The sequence below is a fragment of the Hypanus sabinus genome, chromosome 12, assembly GCF_030144855.1.
Source record: "Hypanus sabinus isolate sHypSab1 chromosome 12, sHypSab1.hap1, whole genome shotgun sequence".
Taxonomy (NCBI): domain Eukaryota; kingdom Metazoa; phylum Chordata; class Chondrichthyes; order Myliobatiformes; family Dasyatidae; genus Hypanus; species Hypanus sabinus.
The window spans coordinates 91457554-91474372 of record NC_082717.1 but is presented as its reverse complement, the minus strand read 5'-3'; positions in this window follow the sequence as shown (position 1 = coordinate 91474372).

The following is a 16819-nucleotide window of genomic DNA, read 5'->3' as shown; positions in this document are numbered from 1 at the left end:
CTGCATTGTTACTCTGGCCCCTGGCTCGTGGCATTTCAGTACCAGAGTCCTTCCTATGACAGATTCACTCACCCCCGTCCAATTATTACCTGAGCAGTTCGAGTCTGAGTTCCTGCTGCTTGTTCTCCTACAAATAACGAACCGTCACATCACAGACATCAGACTCCCTCCCATAGGCTTCTCGCTGCCTCAGTAAAGCAGCCAGCAGAGTCAAGGACAGCCCCACACATCCTCTCCTCTCCCCTCTCGCAGCGGCTCGAGGGGACCTATCACCAGGCTGAAGAACAGCTTTTACCCCACTATTGTATAATGAGATGGGATCTCCTGCATTATGGCCTTGCTCCTTATTATCTACTGCAGTGTACTCTCGCAAGAACTATAACACTTTATTCAGTCAACACACACAAAATGCTGGTGGAACGCAGCAGGCCAGGCAGCATCTATAGGAAAAAGTACAGTCGACGTTTCGGGCCGAGACCCTTCGTCATTTTTAGATACACTTTACTCTATCATTGTGCTATCGCAAAGCACCGATGTGACAAACGGAACTGTCAGGATAGCATGCAGAACAAAAGATTTTCATTGTAGCCCATTACTGTGCTCACCGATTGGGTTAACGCAGGGGTAGCCAACATTTTACATTCCATGTGTCAATTTTTTCACGCACAAGTTCAGATGCGCCATACAACTCTTGTACCCCAATTCAATTCTTGTAGAAATATGTTAATATAGACATATTTAGCATTTTTACATGATATATTGATTTAATATAAAACAAGATAAACATTACTTACCTTAATGAGACTTTTAACAAATATATTTTGTCTTCTTTTGATTTCTTCCCTTTTCTTAATCACATATTCTTTCCGTAACTCAGACCCAAGCATTAGCTTCAGTTTTCCTTCTATTTCAGTCTGATGTTGGGTTTTATAGTGTCTATTAAGATCATGACTTCTATTATGAGAGAAAGTGTTTTCATAAACAATGCACAATGGTTTTCCTGACGGACCCACCAGAAATAAGAACTCATTTTCCCACTGTTCATTGCGCCACTTCTAATCACCCAATGCACCACAGCTTGGCCATCCCTGGGTTAGCATTTAGGAACAGAGATATGGGGTGGGGGGGGGGGATTAGAGGCCAGGCCAGAGTCCAGTCCTCTGCTCCACTCTCCACATTCTAAGGCCAGCAGTGTAGAAATGGGACATTCGTGGTCAGATGTTGGGACGGCAGATCAGGAAGGACAAAGGCTCGTGACTCCCAGGTCGCCGAGTCGACTGCATATTCCAGGATTGGAGTTCCAGGCGGGCAAGAGGCACGAGGGCTGGAGGCAAACCCGGCATCCCTGCCCAACGTATGCGAATCAGCGAGACTGGAATCTGAGGCCTAGTGTTTGGGGGTCCCGAAATCAGCGAGTCCAGAGTTTTAGGCCTAGTGTTCAGAATCCTGTCACTGGTGAGTCTGGAGCTTGAGGCCTGGAGTTCAGAGCTCACATCCAGGGCCCACATTTGTCACCATCAGCCAGTCCGAGGGGCAATACTGAAGATAAAAGCCCAAAGTTCAGTTGGAAGTGCAGAACTCTGTGGAAGCCTGCTATGGAAACTCTGTGAGTCTGCTGGGGAACTCAAGGCCCAATGTCTGCAAATCCATGCATCCGCTGGAGGCTGGACAGCATGTCCTGGGGTTGGAGGACTATGTATGTGCGTGGGAGAGAGGAAAGGGGCTTGTTTTGCTTTTGTTTGTTGTGTTCTGTGTTGTTCGGCTGAGTATCGTGGGCATGCTATGTTGGGGTTGGAACGTGTGGTGACTCATGTGGGCTGCCCCCCAGCACATCCCTAGGCTGTGTAGGTTGTAAATTATAACCTGCCTCTGACACCCCCTTTACGTTCCTCCAATCATCTTTAAGTTATGCCTCCTAGTATTAGCCATTTCCATCCTGGGAATAAATCCCTGGCTGTTCACATGAACGGTGCCTCTTTTCATCTCTGTCAAGTTGTTTTTCATCTTCCTTCACTCCAGAGAACGTCTCTGAGAAAAACAAGCCCAGAAAAGAGTTACGTGTTCAAACTGAGCATTTGAACATTTACCTTGGACTTCAAGCTTACACACCTTCTCCTTCAGGCAAAGTTCAAACTAAATTTATTATCAAAGCACTTACATGTCACCAAACCAAACCCTGAGATTCACTTTCCTGTGGGCACACTCAATAAATCCAGAATAGAATAATAACAATTATAGAATCACTGAAAGACCACACCGACTTGGACGTTCAACCGGTGTGCAAAAGACAACCATTCTATACACACGTATTTCAAGGTTGTAAAATGAAACAAAGAAAGCAGAACAGAGTTACAGACAGACAACTAAAGTGCAAGGCCTACGATGATGTAGATTGAGAGATTAGGAGTTTGTCCTCATTGCGAAGCTGCCCTTGAGTCTGGAATCATGTGTTCTCAAGACTTTGTATCCTTGGGGCAAATAAAAATATCAATCATGATGCAGACTGCCCTGGATTCTGGCCAGTACTTGTCCCTTCCTTTGTGGGAAAATGCAGAAGCAAACTCAGGTTTATCATCACTGTACATTTGGTATTTGTTATTTTGCAGTAGCGTTGCAGTGCAAGGTAAAAAGTACTATAAATTATAATATAAACAAATAGTACAAAAGGCAGATAGTGAGGTAGTGTTCATGGACAGTTTAGGAATCGGCTGGTGGAGGGGAAGAGCTGTTCCTAGGATGTTGAGCATGGGTAGTCCTCCTCCCCAATGTCCTGGGTGGTGTGGATCCTGGAAGGTGGATGCCACTTTCTGGAGACACTGCCTTTGGAAGATGTCCTTGATGGTGGGTAGGGTTGTGCGGATGGTGGAGCTGGCTGAGTCTACAGCCCTGTGTGATCCTGTGCATTGGAGCCTCCATTCCAGATGGTGAATACTTTCCACTGTACATTTGTAGAAATTTACAGGAGTGTTTGGTCACATATTCTCAAACTCCTAAGGAAGTAACGCCGCTGGTGTGCCTTCCTCAAGATTGCATCAACGTGTTGAGCCCAGGACAGATCCTCCAAGATGCTAGTGTCTCCGACCTTGAACTTCCTTGCCCTATCCACTGCTGACCCCTCGATGAGGACAGGCACGTATTTTCCCAAAACCCCCTTCCTGAAGTCCACAGTCAATTCCTTGGTCTTGCTAACATTGAGTGCAAGGTTGTTTTTTTGAGAAGGGATTCTGAAAGACATTAGGCTTTAAGAATATCCTTCTACCTTGCTTCTCAGACCACTTGAATCTTAAACTGCAGCTCTTTAGGAACAAGTCAGTTCCAGGGGAGCTTCCTGCTTTAACCAGCAGAGTTACAAGTCAGATACTGCCACTGGACATTTTCTTTTTCTCCATGCATAAGCATTTTAAATTTGCATTCAAATGAAGTCACAATCATTGAATCATGGCCAGGACTGCTGCTAGCTTCTCAAGTTATTGGATAGTTAATTACTCACTCGATCCCGTCTGCTGTCACAGTTTATCACCTCAGAGTCCACCTCACAGATGCCAACATACCCACACTTCACATTGGCTGGTGATTGGTGTTGGTTGGCCAGCAACCCAACGTTGCAGTTCACAGGGCCAGCAGACATTGAGTGAGTGGACACACCATTGCAGGGAGCTGAATCTTTGTTCAACACCATCAGCTTGCAGCGTCACAGAATAGTGAACCGTTATTTATTACCGAAGCCGTAAAGCTCAACTTGCGTTTATGAAGGTGGAGGGATACAAAGCAAGTAATCAACATCAAAACATAGAAAACCTACAGCACAACACAGCCCCTTACGCCCACAAAGTTGTGCCAAACACATCCCTACCTTAGAAATTACTAGGCTTACCCATAGCCCTCTATTTTTCTAAGCTCCATGTATCTATCTAAAAGACCCTATCGTATCCGCCTCCACCACCGTTGCTAGCAGCCCATTCCATGCACTCATCACTCTCTGAGTAAAAGATTTACCCCGACATCTCCCCTGTACCTGCTCCCCAGCACCTTAAACCTGTGTCCTCTTGTGGCAGTCATTTCAGCCCTAGGAAAAAGCCTCTCATCATCTTATACACCTCTATCAGGTCACCTCTCATCCTCCATCACTCCAAGGAGAAAAGGCCAAGTTCACTCAACCTATTCTTATAAGGCATGCTCCCCAGTCCAGGCAACATCCTTGTAAATCTCCTCTGCACCCTTTCTATGGTTTTCACGTCCTTCCTGCAGTGAGGTGACCAGAACTGAGCACAGTACTCCAAGTGGGGTCTGACCAGGGTCCTATATAGCTGCAACATTACCTCTCAGCTCGTAAATTCAATCCCATGATTAATGAAGGCCAATACACCATATGTTTTCTTAACCACAGAGTCAACCTGCACAGCTGCTTTGAGTGTCCTATGGACTTGGACCCCCAGATCCCTCTGATCCTCCATGCTGCCAAGAGTCTTACCATTAATAACATATTCTGCCATCATATTTGACCTACCACTTCACACTTATCTGGGTTGAACTCCATCTGCCACTTCTCAACCCAGTTTTGCATCCTGTCCATGTCCCAGTGTAACCTCTGACAGCCCTCCACACTATCCACAACACCTCAAACCTTTGTGTCATTGGCAAATTTATTAACCCATCTCTCCACTTCCTCATCCAGATCATTTATAAAATTCATGGAAGGTTTAAGCTGTAAAGAGGATTTAAGTACCTCTCAACATTTGACGCCCAGACACCAACCCAGCCCATACAGTAAAAGCAAAGATAGAAGCACATGCTATTCACTGCTGCCAGCTTAACCTGCATCCCATGTTTATGGGCTGGACAGGGTTAGACAATAAGATTTATATACTTCTTTTAGAACCAGAGAACATTACAGCACAGAAACAGGCCTTTTGGCCCTTCTTAGCTGAGCCAAACCATTTTTTTGCCTAGTCCCACTTACCTGCACCTGGCCCATATCCCTCCATACACCTCTCACCCATGTACCTGTCCAAGTTTTTCTTAAATGTTAAAAGTGAGCCTGCATTTACCACTTCATCTGGCAGCTCATTCCACACTCCCCCCACTCTCTGTGTGAAGAAGCCCCCCCTAATGTTCCCTTTAAACTTTTCCCCCTTCACCCTTAACCCATGTCCTCTGGTTTTTTTCTCCCCTAACCTCAGTGGAAAAAGCCTGCTTGTATTCACTCTATCTATAACCCATCATAATTTGATATACCTCTATCAAATCACCCCTCATTCTTCTATGCTCCAGGGAATAAAGTCCTAACCTATTCAACCTTTCTCTGTAACTCAGTTTCTCAAGTCCCAGCAACATTCTTGGAAACCTTCTCTGTACTCTTTCAACATTAATATCCTTCCTGTAATTAGGTGACCAAAACTGCACACAATACTCCAAATTCGGCCTCACCAATGCCTTATACAACCTCACCATAACATTCCAACTCTTATACTCAATACTTTGATTAATAAAGGCCAATGTATCAAAAGCTCTCTTTACTACGCTATCTACCTATGACGCCACTTTTATGGAATTTTGTATCTGTACTCCCAGATCCCTCTGTTCTACTGCACTCCTCAGTGTCCTACCATTTACCTTGTATGTTCTACCTTGGTTTGTCTTTCTAAAGTGCAATACCTCACACTTGTCTGTATTAAACTCCATCTGCCATTCTTCAGCCCACTTTTCCAGCTGGGCCAAATCCCTCTGCAAGCTTTGAAAACCTTCCTCACTGTCCACTACACCTCCAATCTTTGAATCATCAGCAAATCTGCTGATCCAATTTACCACATTATCATCCAGATCATTGATATAGATGACAAATAACAATGGACCCAGCACTGATCCCTGTGGAACACCACTAGTCACAGGCCTCCACTCAGAGAAGCAATCCTCCATCTGTAAAGCTTAGAAGTTCTTCCTCCCTATCCTTGTATTATTTGAGAAATCTCACACTGTTGATTTCCATTCTAAATGGGAAGAACATGTATTTAATTTCATATTTTATATTTCATATTCCTTTATCACGTAATTCATTACAAAGGATGCCTGTTATGTCATCATATACTAACTGCAGATTCATTTCCTTGAAGGCATTTACAGGAAAATAAAGAAATACAGTAGAATTTATGAAAAGTATTCATAAACAAAGACTGATAAAACATCAACGTACAAAAGAAGACAAGTTATGCAAATTAAAAATAATACAGAGAACATGAATTGTAGAATCCTTAAAAGTAAGCCAGTGGGTTGTGGAATCAGTTCAGAGTTGAGGTGAGTGAAGTTATCCACACTGGTGGTTGAAGGGTAATAAATGTTCCTGAACATGGTGGTGTGTAACCTAAGGCTCCTGTACACACCCCCCCCCCCACCATCAGTAGGAGCAAGAAGATAGCATGGCCTGGATGGTGGGGATCCTTGATGATAGATGTTGCCCATGTCCGCTCTCAGAGACAGTCCCAATCGGATTGGTGTTTTGGTATATACTCCAAGGTGCAGTGAAACTCTTTGGCACTCCTGAAGCTCACAGACTAAACAGTAATAACGACAGTGACAATAAATGCACCACAAGCACAAAAAATCACGGAGAGTTGCAAAGCATAGAGTTTGCACGGAGGAAGTGTAGAAAGAGATGTGAATGTGACAACAATGGAGGAGTTATAATGAAGGGTTCAAGCCCATGGCAGATCCACAGGAGGTGACTGCTGATAGTACTGGGGATAAAGCCAACCTTAAGTCTGGTCAAATGGGCTTTCAGGCTCCTGTATCCTCTCCCGGAAGGTAGAAGAGTGAAAAGGGATGCCAGAATCCTTGCAAACTGTTCTAATGCAATGTAGTCTAAGGATAGACTGGATGGAAAGAGGTGTAACCCTGTAACCTAATCTCTCTCAAAAGCCCATCAACTCTCCCTATTCCTCTGACACCCTCCCACACCTAGGGATAATTTACAGTAACCAATTCACCTTCCTGTTCATGGTAAATTGGTACATCTGTTTATTACAGTCACATGTACCAAGAGACAGTGAAAAACTTTGTTTTGCATGCCACCATTTCATCACGTCAGTACAACGAGGTAGTAACATGTAAAGACAGTAACAGAGTGCATGTGTAAGGTTTCTCTGCTAAAGTAATGGCCACTCTGTAATGTTCCATTGCCAGAGTAATGGTTTCTCTGTAACAGCAATGTTTGGGCTATGACTAGAGATAACAGGGTTTGGAATGTATGTTAGCCAATGAGAGGCATTCTGTTCTTTCTTGTGGGTCTGGGAGCAGGAATTTTGTGGCCTTTTGTTGGTGAGAGATGAAGAGAGAATAAACGAATGGAGAGAGTTGGTAGACCACTGGACGGAGTGGACTAAGAGCGAGGGTCCTATGGTTGGCAACGCTCAGAGGAGGTCCATGGGAAATGACTGGACAAAATCGTGAGCTCCAACATGCACACTAAACTGTTTCATTAAAATGAGCCCTTTTTCTTTACTAACCCTCAGATTAAGAATTATAAAACTCAGTCATTTAATTGCATACGGTGCACTGTCTGATATTTTGCAGTTTGGATTTGTAACTGGGAAACACATCACGCAGCATCCACACAAACGAGATTTCTCGCTTTGGCTGGGCCAGAGGTTGTCTCCCCTTAGACAAACACATGCTAAGGGTTACACATAGTAGAGTGTTACAGTTATGGAGAAAGTGCAGTGTAGGCAGACAATAAGGGAAAAACCACGATAAGGTAAATTGTCTGACTTATCGTACTGCAGGACCATTCAATAACCTTCCAACAGCGATTAGGAGCTGCCCTCCAACCTGGTGGTACAGGCATTATGAATCTTCTGTCTGATGGGAGAAGGGACAAGAGGGAATGTCCGGGGAGCACTCGATGAGGCCTTTGGTTATGCTGGCTGCATTACTGAAGCTAATAGCAGTGTGGACAGTGTTCCTGGAGGAGAGGCTGTTTCCCGTGATGTGCTGAGTTGAGTCCAGAACTATTCGCAGTTTTGCGTGTCATGGGCAAGGAAAATGGAAGGAAACCAGAGCATTCAGAGGAAATGACACAGACCCAGGGTGGAATATAACAGTGTAGGGGTTCGCCAGGTGCAGCATCTCACTCAGCGGTAGAAATACAAGTCCCATCATGGGATTACCAAGTCAGTCCCCCAGTGACAGGGTTATGTGTTAACCCTGGGCTGTCTTGTTCCTTGCTCAGCCCATCACTTGGAAACTGGTGCTCGTGGCCCATGCGTTTACCTGGGCAGGATGTGGCCAACCCGTCTCACTCACACTCTGTAAGCTGCATGTCAAGCTCTGCACGCAGTCTGTGTCCCAGCCAGGTTACCAGCTCTTCGCGTAGTTTTCCAGTCTATAACTATATCTTTAAATCTGTAAGTCTGCAAGGAGTTTGTACGTTCTCCCTGTGACCACGTGGATTTCCTCCTGGTGCTCTGCTTTCCTCCCACAATCCAAAGACGGCCGGGTTATGGTTAGCGAGTTGTGAGCATGCTCCGTTGGTACCAGAAGCGTGACGACACTTGTGGGCTACCCAGCACAATCCTCGCTAATTTAATTTGAAATTATGCATTTCAACGTACACGTGACAAATAAAGCTAAGCTCTTTCTTTAAAGAGTCTTTAGAATTAATGTATACAATTGCAAAATGCATAAAATGTATAGAATCAATTAAGAAATTAAACTAAACCTGGAGTAAGATAATTAAAAGCAGAACAGAAACCTTTGGAAACGCTCAGCGTCTATGGAGAGAGAAACAGGGTTGCTGTTCCAGATCAGGAGTATTAAAGAGTTCTGTGGCGGGGCATTCCACTGAAATGTTAATCGTGTTTTTCTTTCTCCGCAGATGCGGCTGAGTGTTTCCTGAACTCGGGAAGTTTGCAGAAAATGAACCTCAGGGTAGTATATGGTGACATGTATGGGCCTGGATTATAAATTGTGGTGGAATAGAGGGACAGGGATCTGGGTGGAAATGGGAAAATGGGAAAATGGTGGATGAACTATAACAGATGCCAAAGTTTACTGGACATGGATGCCAAGGAGCCTGCTGTACTCACACCTTCAGAAAATTATATTGTTAATATAATCACAGCGTCAAAGACTAATATAGCAGGACACAAGCCCTTCAGCCCAACAAATCCATGCTATACAAGATGCCCATGTAGGCTCACCTCACTTGCCCACATTTGGCCCATATCCCTTTACACCAGGGGCTCCCAACCTTCTTTATGCCATGGACTAATACCATTAACCGAGGGGTCCGTGGACCCTCGCTCTAAACTTTTTCCTATCGAACTGTTTTTGAAGTATTATTATTGTTCCTGCTTTAACCACTTCCTCCTGCAGCTCATTCCATGGACTCAAACACCTCTGTGTGAAAACTTTGTCCCTCAGGTCCCTTTTAAATTTTTTCTCTCTTGCCCTACCTCCAAGAGGACCACAAGACCACAATCTTGTCACTGGGTTTGGAGGCTTGTGTGATGTTGGCTGGAGTCAGGGCTTTATGCTGTGGCTGTTGGTCGGGTCACCCATGCCAAACAGGTCAAACGGTGGAGGCCAGTCTGAGTGGTCCACCGGTCCTCCAGGTTCGGGGGTTCAGCTCAAGGCCAACAACCCTGACTGGTGAAACAAAACTGTTACAGAAACAGCAATGAAGAATCATTCTACATCTGAGAGTGACGGTATTCCTGAGCCTCCACCTGCGACCTGCATGACTGACAGCAGTGAAAACCGAGAGGTTGCTACTGACACGATGAAGGAAGCCTTGAAGACACCAGATCTAAAAGAACTTCATTGCTGCCCTAAATGCCAGCAGGGTACAGATAGTAGGTGGATCTCTTACCTTAAACCCATGCCTCCTCATCTTTGTCATCTTTCCCCTGGGGAAAAGACTGATGGCATTCGGCATCAGGACTTTATACACCTCTGTAAGGTCACCCTGTCTCCACAATCCGGAGAATAAAGTCCCAGCCTGTCCAACCTTATAACCCTGTCCCTCACATCTTGTAAATCTTTCTGGACTCTTTCTCAAGTCAGATTCAGATTAATTTATTTATCATATGTATTGCGATACTTGCGTAATGTTTAAAAAGAGCTTGAGGCCCTTTGGGACTTTTCTGCAGGCTTAAGTCATCATGATCTCCCGGGCACTTGGCAAAGGCCAATAAAAAAAAGAAAGGTGAAAGCAGAACTGTCGTCAGGGAGTGGCCATAGTGTGAGTGGGCCAGTGTTAGAGTGGTCAGGCTTTGGCTCAATAGGCTCAGGCAAGAAGGGTCCAAGGTTCTAAGTAAGTTTCTAGTAAGTTTTTTTTCTTTCTTTGTCTAATAGTACATAGTGCAGTAAGAACAGAGTCATAGAAATGTTTGGCACAGAAATGAGCCATAGTCCGTGCAGAGCCATTTCCCACTCCCATCAGCGTGCACTGGGACCACAGCCCTCCATACCCCTAATGTCTATGTACCTATCTAAACTTCTCTGAAATGTTGAAATCGACCCCACATGTATCACTCGTTCCACTCTCACCACCTTTCGAATGGAGAAGTTTCCCCTCATGTTCCCCTTAAACTTTTCACCTTTCTGGTTGCAGAGCGAGTGAATGTTCCTTGTTTGAGAAGTGGGAACTCTGGGAGACCTCGAGTCTCCTGATAACTACACCTGTGTGAGGTGCATCGAGCCCCAGCTCCTTAGAGACCGTGTTAGGGAACTGGAGCTGCAGCTGGATGACCCTCAGGAGGGTGACAAGGTGATAGATGGGAGCTCGAGGAAGGTAGTCACCCTAGGTTACAGGAGGCAGGTAGCTGGGTGACTGTCAGGAGATGGAAGGGTTGACAGTGCAGAATACCCTGATGTCTATTACCCTCAATAATTAGTGTACCACTTTGGGGGAACAACCTACCCGGGGGAAGCTGAACAACTGGGTCTCTGGCACTGAGTCTGGCTCTGATGTTGTTGTGGTCACTTTTCCTTAACTGTTCACCAGCTCATTACCCAATACCAGGTCCAGTACAGCCCCTCCTCTTGTTGGACTATTTACATATGGATTTAAGAACCCCTCCTGGGTGCACCTAACAAACTCTGCCCCATCTAAACCTCTTGCACTCAGAAGCCCTGCATGACAACAACCCTGTTGTTTTTACCCCTGTTCCATGTCCCAGTGGCTATTGTGGGGTCTGTAGTACAATATTCCACCTGAGTGACTGTGCCCTTCCTATCTTAGAGTTCTACCCGTACAGACTCATCAAAGAACCCTCCATTCTGTCCGCTCTGCGTGTAGCTGTGATATCGTCCCTGCTTGGTAGTGTAACTTCCCCCCATCTCTTTTACCACCTTCTCTACCTTCTTTAAAACATCCAAAACTTGGTCCATTAATCTCCCATTCCCGCCCCTCTCTCAACCAAGTTTCAGAAATGGCCAAAACATCATAGTTCCATGTACTGACCCATGCTCTAAGTTCATCACTTGCACACTTCAAACTATCTGCCCCATCATACCTGTTACTGTACTCCAGCCTGTTTTACCAGCCCTGACACCCACCTTCCTCTCCATCCCACCACTTTCTGACCTGGTGCTCTGCTTCCCAGCCCCACTGCCAGACTAGCTTAAACCCTCCCGAGCAGTATTTCCAAAACCTCCCGGCCAGGATATCGATTCACCACCAGTTACAGTGCAACCCGTCCCTCTTGTAGCGGTCACAGAGAGGTAAGGGATCGAATCAAGGTTCAACATTATTCACCATATGCATTGCCATGTATTAGGATTCTGCTCTGCTCTGGTCAGGGTGTGACATGCAGCAGAAAGCAACAGCATTCAACAATTATAAAGAATAAAAAATATCTAAACAATAAAGTTAGAGATTTAAGTATGGAAATGGAATAAAATGTGTATCAATACCAGCAGGTATTTACAAAGTGGTTTAAAGTGTTTCCAGTGCAGTGATAGGGGTAATAGACGGGGGGGGGGGGGGTAGGGGGCAGCTAACTAGAATGGTTGATCAGATTAACTCCAGAGGAACGAAACTTTTAAGATAGAGTAAAGTTTTTGTTTTAGTAGCTCTAGAGTGAGCATTTAGAAAAGGCCGTGTGCTGGCTGGGCAGTGTGTTTTCCTGCCTGCTTCTTTGTCGCAGACACATACACGTCCCGCAGTGATGGTAGAATGCAGCCAATCACCTTTCAGCTTTCTCAGTATCAGAATCAGGTTTTGACATCGCTGGCATTTGTTGTGAAACTTTTTGTTTTGCAGAGGCAGTACCGTGCAAAACAAAATTAAAAAACGATAAATTACAGCAATAAATATACATAACTCAATTAAATAATCAGTGCAAAAAGAGATGGTGGGGAATGTGTATGTGGGTTCATTGTCCATTCAGAAATCAATCGGGTCTCGTCCCACTGCACTGAGCTGAGGGAGTAAACACATTCAGAGGACAGAAGAATAACTGGCTTTGATCAGTGCTACCCCTCACAGGTTTGATTGCAAAAACAAACTCTCAACAGCACACCCTGAATGAACGGGCACGTCACAGGATGAGCACTTGTGACTGTCAAAACCAGTCGAGCCGCGGCTCAGCGGTTGTTAAGGAGTAAGTGGAAGCCCCAGCGGGCAACATGTTGTAATTGTGAACACAAGGCCACATTCGGTTTGCTTTAGAGAGTTTTGGGACTCTCTACATTTTTACCTTTCCTGCCACCCTCCTCTCCTATTGTCTTGTCTTCCAGCAAAGTATGAAGACTATTCGGTAATGTAAAACACATAATGTTTCCTTTCCATAGCCTAACTCTTACATCTGGACCCCAAAATGTACCTTCTGTTAAAATGTTTCTTCAAATTCACAAATTGTGAAAAAGTTTAAGTAAAGACAGAAGAAAATAAACAATTTAACCCACAACATGATTTAGATCACATGATGTGGATATGAGATTGAACAGACAACGTGTCCCATGACAGCCAGAATATGAAGGGAACAGAGGATGATATATACATACATGAATGATATATACACAGGAGGAGGACATTTAGTAGAAAATGGCATCAAGATTAGCACAACATTGAGGGCTGAATGGCCTGTCCAATGCTGTACTGTTGTATAGTCTGTGCTAATACACCTCGGCTTTAACTCCTGCCCATGAAGGTGACAGAGGGTTGTTGTCCAGGTGCAGGTCGATGGGGTTAGGTAGGGTATTAGTTTGGCATGCATTAGATGGGCCAAAGGGCCTGTTTCTGTTCTCTGTAACTCTATGACTCCATAACTCTATTTTTGGGATGTTTATAGATCTGTCTAACAAATTCATTATAAACCCCATCCAAGAACACTAAGAAATGTCTACACCACGGTAGTGTAGAGGGTAGCACAATGTTAATACAGCCCAGGGTGTCAGAGTTCAGAGTTCAATCCCCGTGTTGTCTGTAAGGCATTTTGTACATGTCCCCCCTCCCCTCCTGTGGAATGTGAGTGTTTCCTCCGGGTGCTCTGGTTTCCTCCCACACTCAAAAGATGTACTGGTTAGTGGGTTAATTCGTCGTCGTAAATTGCCCCATGATTAGGTTAGGGTAAAATCAGGCTTGTTCGAGGTAGCTGGCAGCACAGCTTTAAAGGCCGAAGGGCCTGTTCTATGCTGTATCTCTAAAATTTAAAAAGTGCACCACCTATATTTGTCCAAACAAGTATTAAGAGGAACAAATGGGAATGTGGGGTCCTTAAGACTTTAGACAAGACAGTGTGAGAGAAAAGGAGATGGTGTGACCTTGTACTACCATCAACAATTTGCCTGAGAATAAGGTCAGCCTTGGAAAGAGAAAACTTCAGAAGCTTAGTCCCAGTCCCAGTGCCAGTCCAGTGCCAGTCCCGGGTCAGAGACCCTGCCAGTCCCGAGACAGGGTGACCCCATCAATCCTGGGACTGGATCCTCACCAGTCCCAGGACAGTGTCCCAGGATAGGAGCTTAGAGTCGGGGAGGGGGCTGGTGGTGAAAGGTAGAGAACGAGGGACGTGTTTAGACTAATGGACCCTGCTCTCCTTGACTGAACTAACCTCTCAAAGTAATCCAGACCTTTTACTTTAAACAACCTCTTTGTGGGTTAAATGTTCATCTTAAAGCACAGAGAAGTCCAAGGAGAAGAGCTCTATTCACTTTCTCGCCCTCCCCTCTGTCACCCCCCTCCCTCCCCCTCTACCCCACTCCCCCATTTGCCCCTCTACCCCTTCTCCAACATCTCCCCCTGCCTCCCTCTCTCCCCCCTCCTTCTCCCCCTTCACCCCTTTTGACCGCATCACCTTTTTATTTCCAGTAAGGACACACGGCTTGCAATGGTGTGGGTGTGATTTCTTTTTTTGCTGTGGTTTCTTTCACCAACATTCCCCAGAAGTTCTCTTGGCCTCAGTCAGAAACTGCCAATCATTATGTCCCAAGCAGGATTACTTCCTGGGATCTCACCTTGTGCCTTTTCCCCGTCCATTCATCCCTAACCACTGATCTCCTTCCTGGCACATACATCTGTAAGCGAGGCAAGTTGCACCTCCTCCCTCACCACCATTCAGGACCTAAGGCAGCCTTTCCAGGTGAGGTGAGCTTCACCTGCAAGTCTGGCTGTGTTGAGGCGATTCTCGGGGTGCAGGAACCACACCTCACATTCCATCAGGGAACCCCCCAACCTGACAGTACGAACATCATTTCTATAACTTCCTGTGGTTTCTCCTCCAGCCCCTCCTCTGTTTTTCAATTCTCCATTTAGTTCTCCTCTTACCTTTCCTCATTCACTCATCACCTCTCTCTGGCATCCCTCCTCCTTCCCTCTCTCCCATTTTCCACTCTTCTCTCCTGTCAGATCTGTCTTCTCCAGCCCTTTACCTCTGCCAGCTTCTCACTTTATCCTCCCTCCTCCACCCCCACACCCATCTTCCCTCTCATCCTGCTTCATCTGTCACCTGCCAGCTTGTCCTCTTTCACCTCTTCCCCATTTTTTTTATTCTGGCTTCTTCCCCGTTCCTTTCCAGTTCTGGTGAAAGGTCTCGGCCTGAAACATTGGCTCTTTATTCCCCTCCATAGATGCTACCTAACCTGCAGAGTTCCTCCAGCACTTTGTGTGTGTTTCTCTGGACTTCCAGCATCTACAGAATCTCTTGTGTTTATCACAGTGTCTTCACTTACATTCTCTATCTTGTGAATGGCTCCAAGTTCTGGAGATTGCCCCATGGCTATGACACCCACTTGCAGGTGAATAAATGGGGCAATAAAGAGGAGGAATGCAGTAAATCTGTGATTACAGATTAAAGCAATAGCATTTCGGAGTCAAGGTTACTTGGAGAGAGCTGGACAAATAATGGCAAACATAAAACGAAGTCGGTACAGTCCCAAGTTGTGGATCCTGCAAGTTGTGGACAATGCTGCCACCTGCTGGGGAGGTTTGTTCCAGGAACCAGCTGCTCAGCACGGCTGATCCACTGGCTGGTGTTTCCTCTGCCCCCCAGGAGAGGAATGTCAGACGTGAACAAACTGGATTCCCTTCGGGTTCCAGCAGGGGCTCCAACCTTTCCAAAGTTTGGCTGGAAGAAATGACAATTCAACCAGGACAGAATGTCAGGCTTCAGAAAATTCAGGAATAACTTTTGGGATAGCGAACAGTTCCGGTAAAGGAGTGCTCAGCCAAAATTTAAATCTGGTCCCACGGGATGCAGCCATAACCCAACCAGATAAACATTTACACTTCTCTTTCCTTGTAATAAGAGTTGAGAATCACCCACTTCAATCTGCAGAATTAAGGGCTGGGTGTCATGGTCCGTTCTGTGAAATCTGCATTCCGGTTCACGGTCTGATCCATGTTCCTTTTTCCCGGTTTTCCCCAGTTTCTGGTGAGGCAGCTGATTCTCGTTTGGGCTGGCTTCATAAATATCTTCAGGATTCAGCCTCTGGCTGCTGGATTGTTCCTGTACAAATCCCCCTGTTTGTATCCCTTCCCTTTGCCTTGCCTTGCCTTGCCTCGCCTCGCCTCGCCCTGCTTCTGCCTCTGCCTCTGCCTCTGCCTCTGCCTGGAGCCTCACCTCGCCTCGTCTGTGTCTGGAGCCTTGCCCTGTTTGGAACTGTCTGTCTGTGACCACACCTTCGCTGGGTAGGTCCGGCCGTTTTGCCGCTACCTAGCGTTGGGAACTGCCTCTCCGTGTCCTATGTAATGAGTCCCAGCCCTACATCCTGTACCCAAGGAGGGGTCACGGCTCGGTGTTCCATGCTCCTGTCTCTCCCTCGACCCTGGGCACTGCGTTCCTGCTCTCCCTCGACCCTGGGCACTGCATTCCTGTTCTCCATCGACCCTGGGGACTGCGTTCCTACTCTCCCTCGACCCTGGGCACTGCATTCCTGTTCTCCCTCGACCCTGGGTACTGCGTTCCTGCTCTCCCTCGACCCTGGGCACTGCGTTCTTGCTCTCCCTCGACCCTGGGGACTGCGTTCCTACTCTCCCTCGACCCTGGGTACTGCGTTCCTACTCTCCCTCGACCCTGGGCACTGCATTCCTGCTCTCCCTCGACCCTGGGCACTGCATTTCTGTTCTCCCTCGACCCTGGACACTGCGTTCCTGCTCTCCCTCGACCCTGGGCACTGCATTCCTGTTCTCCCTCGACCCTGGGCACTGCGTTCCTGCTCTCCCTCGACCCTGGGCACTGCGTTCCTGCTCTCCCTCGACCCTGGGCACTGCGTTCCTGCTCTCCCTTGACCGAGGCTTTGCGTTCCTGCTCTCCCTTGACCCTGGGTACTGCATTCCTGCTCTCCCTTGACCGAGGCTTTGCGTTCCTGCTCTCCCTTGACCCTG